At 30.7% G+C, this 13,634-nt stretch overlaps 1 protein-coding gene across 2 annotated transcripts in view; it reads right to left on the bottom strand.

Moving 5' to 3' along the window:
* LOC136977667 (uncharacterized) overlaps positions 1 to 13,634 on the bottom strand; it is an 86,033-nt gene that overhangs the window by 17,166 nt on the left and 55,233 nt on the right. For both annotated transcript variants that reach the window (XM_067273201.1, XM_067273200.1), the window contains exon 9: positions 10,783 to 11,024. The gene's annotated coding sequence lies outside the window, so the exon portion shown is untranslated. The remainder of the gene's footprint in view (positions 1 to 10,782; positions 11,025 to 13,634) is intronic.

Below are 13,634 nucleotides of genomic sequence, written 5' to 3'. Positions count from 1 at the left end.
TCGACATTAAAAGAATATAACATAAAAAGGCATTACAATACAAAACATGAACAACAATATAAAAACTTAACAGGACAACTCCGGATAGACAAGTTTAATCAAATAGAGAAAAACTTGGGAAATCAACAGGCTATTTTTAAAAATCAAGCTATTTTATCAAATACCGCAGTAAAGGCTAGTTTTGTTGTCAGTCAAATACTGGCAAAAAAAATGAAACCCTTTGTGGATGGAGAGATGATAAAAGAATGTCTGACTGCTGTTGCAGAAATAATATTTATTTTATCAGGAAATGCTATTTCAAACATTAGTTTATCAAAATTCACCATTGCAAGGAGAATTGAAGACTTGTCCGAGAACATAGCAACAACGCTTCGTGAACGCATTGCAAAATTCGAATACTGTTCTTTGGCACTTGATGAGAGTTGCGATATTAGCGATACAGCACAACTGGCTATATTTATACGTGGTATTGACACCAAATTTAATATTACCGAAGAATTGTGTTCACTGATTCCAATGCAAGGGACTACAACCGGCAAAGACCTGTACGATGAACTAAAGTCTGTGTTGGAAAATTTTTCAATTTTATTAGAAAAGATTATTGGTATATCGACAGATGGAGCACGAGCAATGTCAAGCATGGAGATAGGAGTATCGGGAAGGCTATTTCAAGACATTAAGAAGGTCACAGGAAGGGAAATATTCGTTAACCACTGCATAATTCACCAGGAAAATTTGTGTGCGAAAAGATTGAGTTGGCCAAATGTCACAGTACCAATAATTTAACTAATCAATTTTATAAAGTCGCGCGTGTTAAATCACCGTGAATTTAAAGAATTCCTGAAAGATTTAGAAACTGAATATGGTGACGTGGTTTTTAATACCAAAGTACGTTGGCTTAGTAGAGGTGCAATGCTAAAAAGAGTATACAACTTAAAAAGTGAAATACAATTGTTCTTGGATATGAAGGGATATGCCTTTTCTCATTTCGGTAATAAAGAATGGATGTGCGATTTTGGGTTTCTTATCGACATGACTCAGCATCTCAATGATCTTAATGTGGAACTTCAAGGCAAAGGACAGTTTATTCACAATTTGTATGATAAAATTCAGGGTTTTGAGCGCAAATTAAAATTGTGGAAACAGCATCTTTTGCAGAATAATGTGTCTCACTTTCCGCATTTAGAAAAAGAAAATGTTACTACTTCTCAAAAATACGCACAATATATAGACATTTTAATCAACGAATTTCAATTACGATTCCAAATGTTCAAAGCTGAGAAGACAGCGGTTTCCATGAAAATGTTTTCCTCGCCATTTAATATCGATGTGGATACAGTTCCCGAAGACTTTCAAATGGAAGTGATTGACATGCAGAATAATACCGATTTAAAAAATGTATTTTTCTCAGTAAACATCGAAAATTTTTATAAATCTTATGTGAGCCCTGAGAAATTTCCGCTTTTGACGAAAAATGCAAAGCAAATGGTGTCTCTGTTCGGAAGTACGTATGTTTGCGAACAATTATTTTCAACCATGAAATTAATCAAAAATGACCACTAATCAAGACTGAGTGATGCACGATTAGAAAGCTGCGTACGTGTAGCTACCTCATCAATTCCAGCTGATATTGATCAGCTTGTATCGAAAAAACAGTGCCAAATTTCTCATTAAAAATTTCAAATAAATTCGTTTTTCTGTTCTTTTCTTGTTTGTTTTAAAAACATATTTTGCATTAAAATTTGTATATAAAATCTTTACTTTTTTTAATTTTTATATTTATTTATTCTAATGTTTATTATAAATAAAGTTTTCTAAATTATTAATAAATGTTACTTTATGTGCGGCCCACCAAAAAATTTTAAAATTTGAATTGGCCCGTTGATTAAAAAGGTTGCTCATCCCTGGTCTATACTGTCATGCACTCAGTCCATCTCAGATGATTCAGAGTGTTATAAAACAGTAGCCTTTAGGATACTACTTTGAAAAGTCTTCCTCTATTTGTCATATACAGATGATTTACAAAAATAAATCAATATAGTCACAGACACCTCTATGCTCTTTGGATTTCATCACAACTTAGTACAGAATCTTTCAAAAAATCAGATGGCAGATATCAGCATAAGCAACAAAACACAAGTCCTGTGATTGAAATAATAAATACATTACTATCACTGGACCGGGAGTCTCCTACACTCTATGCAAACCTCTAAGCAAAAAATGATGTAGTTGTGCTGATTATAAAAAGCAGATATAAGAGATGATTAAAAATGAAACAGAATTGAACCAAAGGAGCAACAAAGTAGCATGTAGCCCATCCCAATCAAACAGATGACAGGACAGATTCTACAAAGACAGCATATATTGCACACTTAAGACCATGATGTCAGAGCATAAAGATGATCTTAAACAAGGAAAATTATATTATGTACAGTCCTAATGAAATAGATCTTTCTTTGTGAAAAAAGAAAGTTAGTCTTCAATTAAAGGACACCAAGATTCTGATAAAAAAAACAAAATACAAGAAATTTGCCACTTACAATGGCTGAAGAGTTGATCACCACCATTGCCAAACTGCTGCACATAAATAAAAGAAAGAAATGAATTACATCCTTGGGTATGGCTTTTTTCTTTACAATCATGAGTCCGCCTCTGAAAACTCAAGGTTAAGCTTCTCCTCGTTAAGCTTCTCCTCAAGTCCTGGCTATTTATATTGTACAAATCTCCATTGACCAGACCAATGTTTCAAATTGTGTTTTAACTTTTAAATTGTCTGTAAATATTATTGAATTAACTATATGTTTTTATTTATGGTTATTTTATTAACTAGACTTGTAGGTACTCAGGGGACCGAGAACTGAGTCAAAATAAAATACAAAATGGCAACACTCTTTACAAACAGGCAGTAGTGCGAGATTTGCACATGTATTGCTCGTTGGGAAGTTTGAAGTGTAAACGTTGTGAAACCAAATTTTGACAAATGCATGCGTTGTGACGTTTGAAAAGGAAATGTTGCTAAATCAAATTTTGACAAACAAATCTTTGAAAAAACCCATTTACCTGTCCCGTGTTATTTTTCCAACATAGCTCTGGTTGCCAAGTGCTGACCTTGATTGGTTGGCCACGAGATATCTTGTTTCAGCATCGGAATGTTTATGAAAATAGATGGCGCTAGTCATTATAATTTTATATTAAAACTAACTTCCGAAATATAATTTTTTTCTTTCTAATTTATTAATATATATATTTTGTTCGTGCAAAATAAAAAAATAATTTCAGATGATAGAATAGCCAGAATTATTTTTTCAAAAACAGGAAATTTTCATTAGGCATTGACAAAAATTCAACCCGGGGTGACACACAACAGAGAGAAATTTCCAAGTTGAATAGCCAAGTTGAATAGAAATTGAATTTCACAAAAATGCCTCATGGTTGTGGCCAAGCCTGGCAAAGTTTAAACAATTGTGCTCAAAACCAGCAATATCAAAGAAGATTGGAGAATGAGAACGAGACCCACCTTGAGTGTCAAAGTGATCCCGCTTAGTAGTGAGTCTCCGAGACATGGTCTTGTCCCAAATACGGCTTTGCCATTTTACTTGTTATATTTATTTTTAAGTATAATTAATTGGTAGTAATATTTAATATTTAACAAAAAAAAATATCAATGTGAATTATCTTGCAGTGGGTGTATGAAGTAACTTTTCTTTCACAGATGCCAACTACAAGATAATTTGGGTAATATAAATAAATATGTTTTTTTATTTTTTAATGTTTTCCAACTGTTTTCAATAAACTTTTCTTTTTATGAAACCAAATTGACTTGTCATTCATATTCCAGGCACACTTTGTCACTTACATTTACAAGGGGAGGGCACAATCTGGGAAATTCACTTCGGGATGAGACTTGGTATAAAGATAGTACTCCTTTAGGGTGTTCAACTCTCAAAACAAGAAAGTGCAATGACCAGCCAATTTTCAGAAAAAAGCCTTTAAAAATTTGAGCTCAGCTTATATACTAATAAGTTTTGCTAGGTCGGCAGCCACTGAGCAGCTCAGTTGATAGCATTCTTGGCTACTGCCAAATCATTCAGAGTTCAAATCTTGGTCTCGATTATTATTATTATTATTATTCTTTCTAAAAATTTTTTAAATAAGTATTTTTAATATATAAATATTAAAATTTTATTATAAATAATTTCATTTAAAAAAAAGTTTAATACATATTACATATCATTTTAATTATAATACAAAATAATTAATAAGTATATTAATAATAATAGTTATAAATGGTTTTTATAGAAGGTAAAAAGTTTAGATTGTGTTATTTGTTACTTTTATATATATTTTTTATTACATACAAAAACCTGAATGATAATTATCATAGAAACATGGGAAACAATACATTTTTTGGCATCTAGCACAACAAATAAATGAAGCTTACAAGAGCAATGTTCTTTCAGAATATCAGTTGGAAAACAAACTTCATTCACATTCACAAATATCTCTCTCTTCAGCAAGTTTAGCAGTGTACCAAGCATATCTAATCATTTTATCAAAAATTGGCGATGACAATTGATAATGAATTATTGATTGTATTTTAATACAGTCTTCTCAAGAATTTATTTCTTGATTTTGTTTGATTAAATAAGCAGAACTTTGAAAATTTTTGATTAGATTTTTTTACTTGTCTATAAAAATAGACCTCACAAGGTTGAACAAGAGGAGTACACTTTGGAGGAATCACTTTAATCGTACAAGTAGGTAATTCATTGTCATCCTGGAAGATTTCATCATATAATTCAGGTTTTGTTTGTCCTCCCAAGAGTCGATAAGTAGAAGAAACTGTTCTTTTCCAACGTAAGGTTTTAAACAGTTTTGAAGGAATTCAATATATAATTCTGTCGTAAGCTTTCCAAACTTTGATGATGTTAATATAACATTTTTATATTTTTGTACGTATTCTTCCATTGTTTTCTGCACTCTTGGACCAAATTTACCGGTTGATTCTTGAAGACATACAAATACCTGAGGCAATAGTTTTCCAGATAAGGTGAGTGCATATTGTGCTGTATAGGGTTTCTCGTTTCCCGGTCTTTTGCTTGTCCGGGATTCCGGGAAACAGTTCACTTTTATCCCAGAATCCCGGAACAAAATTAATTATTTCAAAGATATACAAAATATCTTGAAATCAAATGATATAATTATTATTTTATTTTTTAAAGTAATTTAATACGTTCTGCAACCTCCAAAATCATATTAATAATGCAGTGTAAGATATATATTAAAAATTATCTTTGAATTACGTAGAAACGTTCGCTAATAGAAAAAATGTATTAAAGTTTGCTGGTAACTGCATACAACAACAACAACAACAACGAAAAAATACTTTGAATTGAGTTGAAAATTTTAAAAAAATGAACTTAGATCAACTTTCTAACTTAAAAAGTAATTTTTGTTTTTAAATAAAACACAATACAAAAAATTATTGGAAAATTTTATAATAAGATTTTAAAAAGCAAAGATGGTCAATACTACAATCACTCGATCTGGTTCTTATTTAACTAAAGAAAAGCCTGCTACCAAGAATGCCCTTTCCAATTGTATTCATGTGATTGGAATCGTGTTTAATGCATTTAAGAGAAAACAGATGTTATATGTTTTTTCACCTGTAGCATGGAGGATTTCTAGTTCATTTTCGAGATTGTAGTACTTCTTTTGCTCTCTAGTATTCTTGATTTGTCTACCTTGGCTGCTTTAATAGTGGTATTAAGCTTGTAGCCCGATAATTTGACAGTTCATTTGTCTTTAATAATTAGGTTTATGAAGAAAAACTGGTACTTATGGGTTAAGAGGACGCCAGTCAGAAATTGCGATTTTTCCGAATAATGCAAGTTTTTATTTTTCAAATTTAAAACAATTGTTAAATCAAGCAACAAATTAACGATTTACAAATGCTTAATTTTAACATTTAACAAATTTCAAAAACTGCTTACTTCTTACAATTACAGATAATGATTAATGTTACCTACGGTGCCAAAATGGCAGCTCGTCTCTGATTTCAGCAAACAGAAGAAACAGTGGGGACGCACGTTCTAATAAACTATCATAATTATTATCAACCAAATTATTAGAATAGGTTAGGTTGGGTTAGGTTAGAACGTGCGTCCCCACTGTTTCTTCTATTTGCTGGAATCAGAGATGATGTGATATCAATAATCATCCTTCTTGCTGTTTTTTCATTTTCACAACTTAAACAGTAATTTTTGAGTCAAATTTACTATTCTATTGTTATTTAGATAATTTCATTCAAAAATGCGATTTTGATCGCAATTTCCGACTGGCGTCCTCTTAAGCCATAAGTACCGAAAAACTTCATACTTGCAGACTTCATACTCGTTTGTATCCTTGCCCAATTTGCATAACCTGGCATTATGCAGTTATTGAAGCTACTGGGCATGGTTAAAACTAAAAACAGCATAAGCACAATTATTCCAGATATTACAAGTAAAGAATTTTCAGAGTCCTGCCACAAATAAGCTACGCATTGATTATTGACCATTTGTAACATGCCATAACAAGCAAAAATTTAAAAAACTAATAAGTAGGTTTAAAATTAACAAATACAAATTTATTTTGACAGTTTATGAGTTAATTATACTTTCTATTTGCAAAATTTCCTCAACTTTAACACAAAATAAGAAAAAAGTGAATTTTTAAGAAATTTAGCGGGATTTCCCGAGATAAGAAAAATTTCCTGGGATATTTCTCGGGTTAAAAAAACAATCCCGTTTGAGAAACCCTAGTGCCGTATATGAATGTGTCACTTTATTCATATCGTGTTGTTTAACAAATACAGTTTTGCTACCTTTTTCTGCAAGTGTCCTATTAAAAGTAGATTGGTACTGGCATCCTAAAAACGATAATAGCATGAATTATATAAAATGGATAAGTGTACAATTAAAATTGAGCATAATTTTAAGTTTTGTTATATCAACATACTTGTCTGGTCAGTATTAATGATGAAATTTTTGTTAAATTTAGGTATTAATTGTAATGCCTGCTTCTGAAAGGTTGCTGCAGAATCCAAAACTTGTTCTAAAGTTGCTGTTTCCTTTTGCGAAACAAATTTTGTTATTTTTCATTGATGTATAAGTGCTTTTAAATTTCTTCACCCATCATTCAGAAGCTTTAAATTCAAAATTCCAAACTGTCCAGCAGCAGATAAAGCCCATGCTTCAAGTTTCTAGTAGTTACTTGTTGATAATTCTGTCTGGCTTCAACAAAATGATCAAATGTCCAAGAATCAATAATTGCATATTTATCAAACTTATTTCCTCCTTTTTATTATTTCTTCTTCCCATTTGAATAAATACTCTTTTTTTTTTAATCAACTATATCCATTTTTTGCAATATTTTCAAATTCCATGTAAGATGTTTTTTCACAATGTTAACAACTTTGATTTTATAATCCAAAGGAATATGTTCTACTTATCGTTTTTTCTTTTCTTCAGTCTCATATTCATCAGATGAGATATCAGCTTTAACTTGCTCAAAATAAACTTCTTCACATACTTCATTAGCATGAATACGCTCTTCATCGATTATAAAACTTTTCAGCCAACATATGCCCAGTATTTTTGTAAATTTCCTTACCCATCAACATAGCTTCATCAGAAATTGAAGCAGAACATTCCAATACAATTAAATCTTTTTCTGCAAGCAAACTTTTACAATATTCAAATGCATCTGTTAATTTCACTTTTAAACTATCACTATTTATCAATTCTTCAGAGGTTTCATCATCAACTGCTGGTAGACTGATAGTATCTTCATTCAGAGACATTTTACTTAAAATATTGAAACTATTTTTATTTTGATGTGATATATCATGAAATACTATGATCTCTTCGAAATCCAAGAGTAAACTGACACATTGTCTCTGAATATGTAAATTAATAATAGTAGTAATTTCAAAAAATTTGATACAATAGAATAATAAACGAAACTGTTGTTCCATTGGGCTGTTTATTGTAAGGAGCCTTCTTTGTATTCACCTACTTTGTCAATAAAATAACAGCTGCTCTCTAGTACCCATATAAATTTTGTCAGGTCAGAACTGGTTTTGCAGAGTTCAATAGAAAATTTTGTGTCTATTTTTATAGAATGTTGTAAAATTTGTAAATATATTTAACTATGTAAATGATAAAAATAATTATAACAACTAATTATTTATAACTATTATTATTAATATACTTATTAATTATTTTGTATTATTATAATTAAAATGACGTGTAATATGTATTAAACTTTTTTTTAAATGAAATTATTTATTATAATAAAATTTTAAAAAGAAAAAAGAAAATAATAATAATAATAATAATATTCGAGACCGAGATTCGAATCCTGAATGACTTGGCGGTAGCCAAGAACACTATCAACTGAGCTGCCGACCTAGCGAAACTTACTAGTACACAAGCTGATCTCAAATCTTTAAAGGCTTTTTTCTGAAAATTGGCTGGCCATTGCACTTTCTTGTTTTGAGGGTTGAACACCCTAAAGGAGTACTACCTATATACCAAGCAGGGTTGCCACTCGCAATATACGAAAAAACTTGGGTCTGGATGGGAAAAAACCCAGATGGAGATTTTAAAAACCCAGATTATTTACCCAGAAAAATTCATGATTAAAATGTAATTATAAATACTTTATCATAGTACATTCTTGCTGTTATAGTTACAGACACTAATACAAATTTAAAAAACCATTTATTACCTAATTTACACAGTAGTTAATGTTATTTCACAGCTACTCTGTTCTTCTTTTTCCATTAACAGTACTGCACAATCTTTATGCTCTTTTTGTTGCTTCTTATACCTTTTGGTGACAAACTCCTTGTACTGCATCTCTAGTTCAGGTTTATACAGCAAACAGCTAAGATTTTTTAAGATCCCTTGTTTAGCAAGCAACCCGTTCTTTGACGATTAAATAGTTATGTCATTTTATATTTATTGAAATAAAATGACTTATATCATTATCCTGTTGCTTATGAGAATTTATCTTCAGAACTTTTGGAGAAAAATGACAATTTCTCCAATGACAACATTTTTCTTCCTGACAGTGACTACGAATCAGATCATCTGAGAATGCAATCAGTCCATGATAGTGAAGTAGATGCCAGAGAGTTACTGGCAAACACAATCATCTGTCATCAGATTCTGTGTAATTTACTATGTAAAAATGGAACCACCAAATGGTATAAAGAACCAATGTTCATACTAGAAATGACTGTATAACATTACCATGTAATAATTTTTTTTCTGTTGATTTGTTGTAAAATATAATGTTTAAGTGCTTAATTTTTAAAAGTGTAAGTAGTTTGATGTTTAATAAACTTTTTCTTAATTCTTCCCTATTATCCGACATTTTTGCTTATCCGACGTTTTGCCCACCCGTTTAGGTCAGGTAATCGAGACCATATTGTATATGTAATATGTAAGTAATATTTCAAACCCCCCCCCATATTTTACGAAAATTAAAAAAAAAACCTAGAAACCAAGAGGTCAAAAAACCCAGATCTGGGTTTTAAAACCAAGGAGTGGTAACCCTGATACCAAGTCTCATCTGGAAATGAATTTCCCAGGTTGTGCCCTCCCCTTGTTAGTCACTTTGATAGTATATTTACTGCAAATACATTTGTATCTGGCAATCAAAACAGAAAAATTATATCATATTTTAAACTACTTTACAGTTTGCTCTATAATGCCTAATCGACAAGTCATTTTCATTCCCGATGCCCACTAATCAGTTATAATAACTACTTACTATGGAAATAGTTGTATCTGACAAAACACAACAGACAACAATACATGAGTTATCTGATACCTGGTGCCTGTTTAATCGAAATAAATATCCCAACTTCTTTAACCTTTTCAAGTTTCTTTCTAACATTTATATCCATGGAGTCACTTTTTCCAATTTGAGTATGTACTCAAAATTAAAGTCATAAATCACCCAAATAACTTTACTTTGACTGTGAATAGTATAGTAATGTCTTATAAATTTACTTAACTATAAATAAAACACAAAAATAGATGTAAATGAACTATTCAGTTACTATATTCTAGTTAATACTATAAATTTGTGATATTATTCAATGATTTGTAACAAATACTAAAAGAATAGAATAAATTGGTGATAAAGAAATTTTTATGGTAAAATAATGCTTCTTTGAAATAAAATACTATTAAAAAAATTTTCCAAAAAGTTTTATGAAAACGATGAAACAGATGAATTGAATGAATGTAGTCCTTTTACGTATTTTCTTTTAAATAATATCCACTTTAATATAGTAACATAGTTATAACTCAGTGATTGTATTCCAATGAATTTGCAGATGTAAATTTAAATTAGCTTAATGGAATATCATCTCAAAGGGGATATTGTACTGTACCAAAGGGATTAATCCAGGTGGTCACTGGTTGGGTAAAGAGGTGGTTGGCTAAAGGAGGTACAATGATTAATAGGATTACAAAGGATTAAAAACAATGAGTCCTATATAATAAAATTCTGTTCTATGAAAATATGGTCATCTAAAGGGGTGGTATTCTGGAGAAGTTTTATTGTATACTAGAATAATTATGAAACATTGTATTTAGGAAAACTATTGAAAATACTTTAAATATTTTCCAAAATATAAATACTTTTATAATTACATTGAGAAGTATTTTGAACATAAAAATTATAACAATATAAAAAAATAAAATAAAATTTCAAGAAAATTACCTTATTAAGTAAACAAAGATTATATAGTAGCAAAGCTGTCAGAGGGAGATGCCATGGGTGTCATGGATGGGAGAGAGTACTGCTGCTCCTGTTTTTCCATCCTCAATCCAAACATTTTCTTAAAGAGCAATTCTATAACCTTCAGTTAGCTGAAATCTTGAAGTTAACTGCTACCTTTCAAATGAATATAGTGTGGGGAACTTTCATTATCATCACACCTAATGTAGTGACAGCATACAAATCTAAAATATAAATTTATTTATTACAATTATATATTTATTCTAACAAAATTAAAGATGTCATATTTTTCATTATAATTTATTTTATCAATATGATTTTATATAATGTGTACAGTGATAACTTGTATTTCAAATGTTCCTGAGTGTGAATGCTAACTGAGAGAAATTCAACTCAGAGTTCAAACAATTCATCAAAGTTTGAAATGCACATGCAGTAAAAAATGTGCTTGCTTTGTACACAGTGAACACATTTATTTGCCATCTGTTGTGCATCCAAGTTCTCTCAATCTTGCTGTGAAAGCAAGAATGAGAAAGAACTTGAGAGAGACTGTGTTACACTCGTGTATTTTCAGTGCTTTCTTCACTGTAGTTGTTCTGTGTTTGGTTATATACATCAGGTTCTAAAAGTAAAATTTAGACATTCTGAAAAAACTTAGTTGACAATTAACTCAATGATTACAGCTCAGCCTAATAGGTAATCACCATCAATATCAATCACATCTTGTCACCCTTTCTGCAAACTTTCAATCCTGTAAGCATAGAATGACTGGGGTTTTTCTTTGAAGAAAGTCTTAAGCATTGGTTATTGTCATTGAACTGTATATTGGCAATATAGTTCTACAGGTGCAAAATAGTTTATGGTCCAACAGCACCAAGTATGGACTGGGTGATGAGGCAGAACCTCCCAGTCCAAAATGACTAGCTTCTCTAAGGTCATCTTTGCTCTATGTACTGGCGCATTATCATGACAATATTGTACTTTGTCAATTTTAGATGAAGTTCTTTAATCTTGTGTGCTGAAATGATCCAGTTGTTCACAGTAGAATTCTTTCATGACTGATGTTTGTTGGAAGCAGCTCCATCATGATGATGCCAAACTACAGAGATCATCCATCAACTTCTTTTGCACTATCAGCCTCTTGATATTTGCAACAGCTAATTGATCTTTATTTACCCATAATGCTTTAACAAACAGTTTTCAAGGTGAGATTGTGAGCCTTCATTGCATTGTGGCCACTTCTGAAGTGATAGAGCAACAGCACATGTTTTCTTTTGAAAGTTTCATATTGTCACACAGTGCTTATGCATCTATTTCCAATGAAACATCCTTTGGTTACGCCACTTGAATATCCACGTTAAATGTTCTAAAAACATTATTTTCCAGTTGTTTCTAGAAAAAAAATTGAACAGTTTAAATTTCATATTTAGATAGTTCAATCATAATGTATTATCTTCTGGAGGTCGACATTGAAGTTTGCCAACCTCTAGAAGATTGTATGTTATGGAGGAGATGGAAAAACTCCTCTTAGTGTGGACAAAATAAGAAGCAATTGGTTGTTGATATCATTTCTGAGAGGATTATTTGTGAGAAAGCCAAGCAAACTGCATAGTAAACTTAAGAAACAAGACATCACTCCTCACTAAGGAATAGTAAATGCATTTTTTATTTTATTATACAGTACTTATGTATTTTATTTGTTGTTTTCATGTTTTAATTTATTATTTAGGGCATTTAATTGTCTTATTTTTACCTTAAATTATGTGTATTTGCTGTTTAAATTTATTGATATAAATATTGGGGTCTGGAACACATTAATTCACTTTCCATTATTTCTAACGGAGAAAATTGATTTGGACTTCAAACAGTCTCCTAGGGCAAATTAAATTCAAAGTATAAGACACCACTGTTTATGTATGTATACAAAGACAAGCAAAATAAATTAAGCTATAATTTTGAAGAAAAAAAAAAACAGAATGGATTGTTTGCACATTATCTTCTCCTGTAGGTATTCTATAATGCATAATAAAAAAGTTTCTATTTATGGCAGAGTTTGCATAATGTGCTATCTATACATGGATATTACAGTGTAACTATGAAGTATAATAATTGTTTTGAAGTACAGGAAAACTGATGTAAAAAGAAGTAGTAGTAGTAGTGGTGGTGGTGGTGGTGGTGGTGGTGATTAAATTTTCTTTCAGTTACAAATTTTGCAACAAACACCAAAATCTATCTAAGTGATGCCATAGTGGAACAGATTTCAAATCTCTACAAAGTAGATCAATAGGCAGTGATACAGTTTCTGTCAAATGATGGTTCTAACCCTGTAGAGATTCACTGATACATGACTGCAATTTAAAGAGATGCCTGTGTCTAAAATGAGGACATACAGAATCATAACAGAGATGTCATCCTGCTTATTATTTAATATTCATAGTAATACTGCCTCAGTTACATTCGCTTTTTTAACGTTTAATAATTATCAAAATAATATTTAAATATATACTTTTTACAACAATTACATTGATTCAAAATACTAATTATTTGTATTCCTTTCATCTGTCGACAGTTTATTAACTGTTTAACCCTTCGTCACGCGCGCGCTCAGTCAAACCGAAATCACGCGCACTCGGTCAATTCGGCACCAATTTAAAAAATTAATTAATAAAAATTTAACATCGAAAAACGGGTATTTTTACTTTAATCCAGTTTATTAATATGTTTGTAATCGAATTCAGTCAAAAAAGTTTTAATTTCGTCATAATTTATTGATGATTTTAATTTTTTAATATTAGAAGGTAATTAGCATAAATTACAAAGTGTCATGTTTCATC

The sequence above is a fragment of the Centruroides vittatus genome, unplaced genomic scaffold (genome assembly GCF_030686945.1).
Source record: "Centruroides vittatus isolate TY-2023 unplaced genomic scaffold, ASM3068694v2 contig_466, whole genome shotgun sequence".
Taxonomy (NCBI): Eukaryota; Metazoa; Arthropoda; class Arachnida; order Scorpiones; family Buthidae; genus Centruroides; species Centruroides vittatus.
This window is presented reverse-complemented; position numbering and strand designations above follow the sequence as displayed.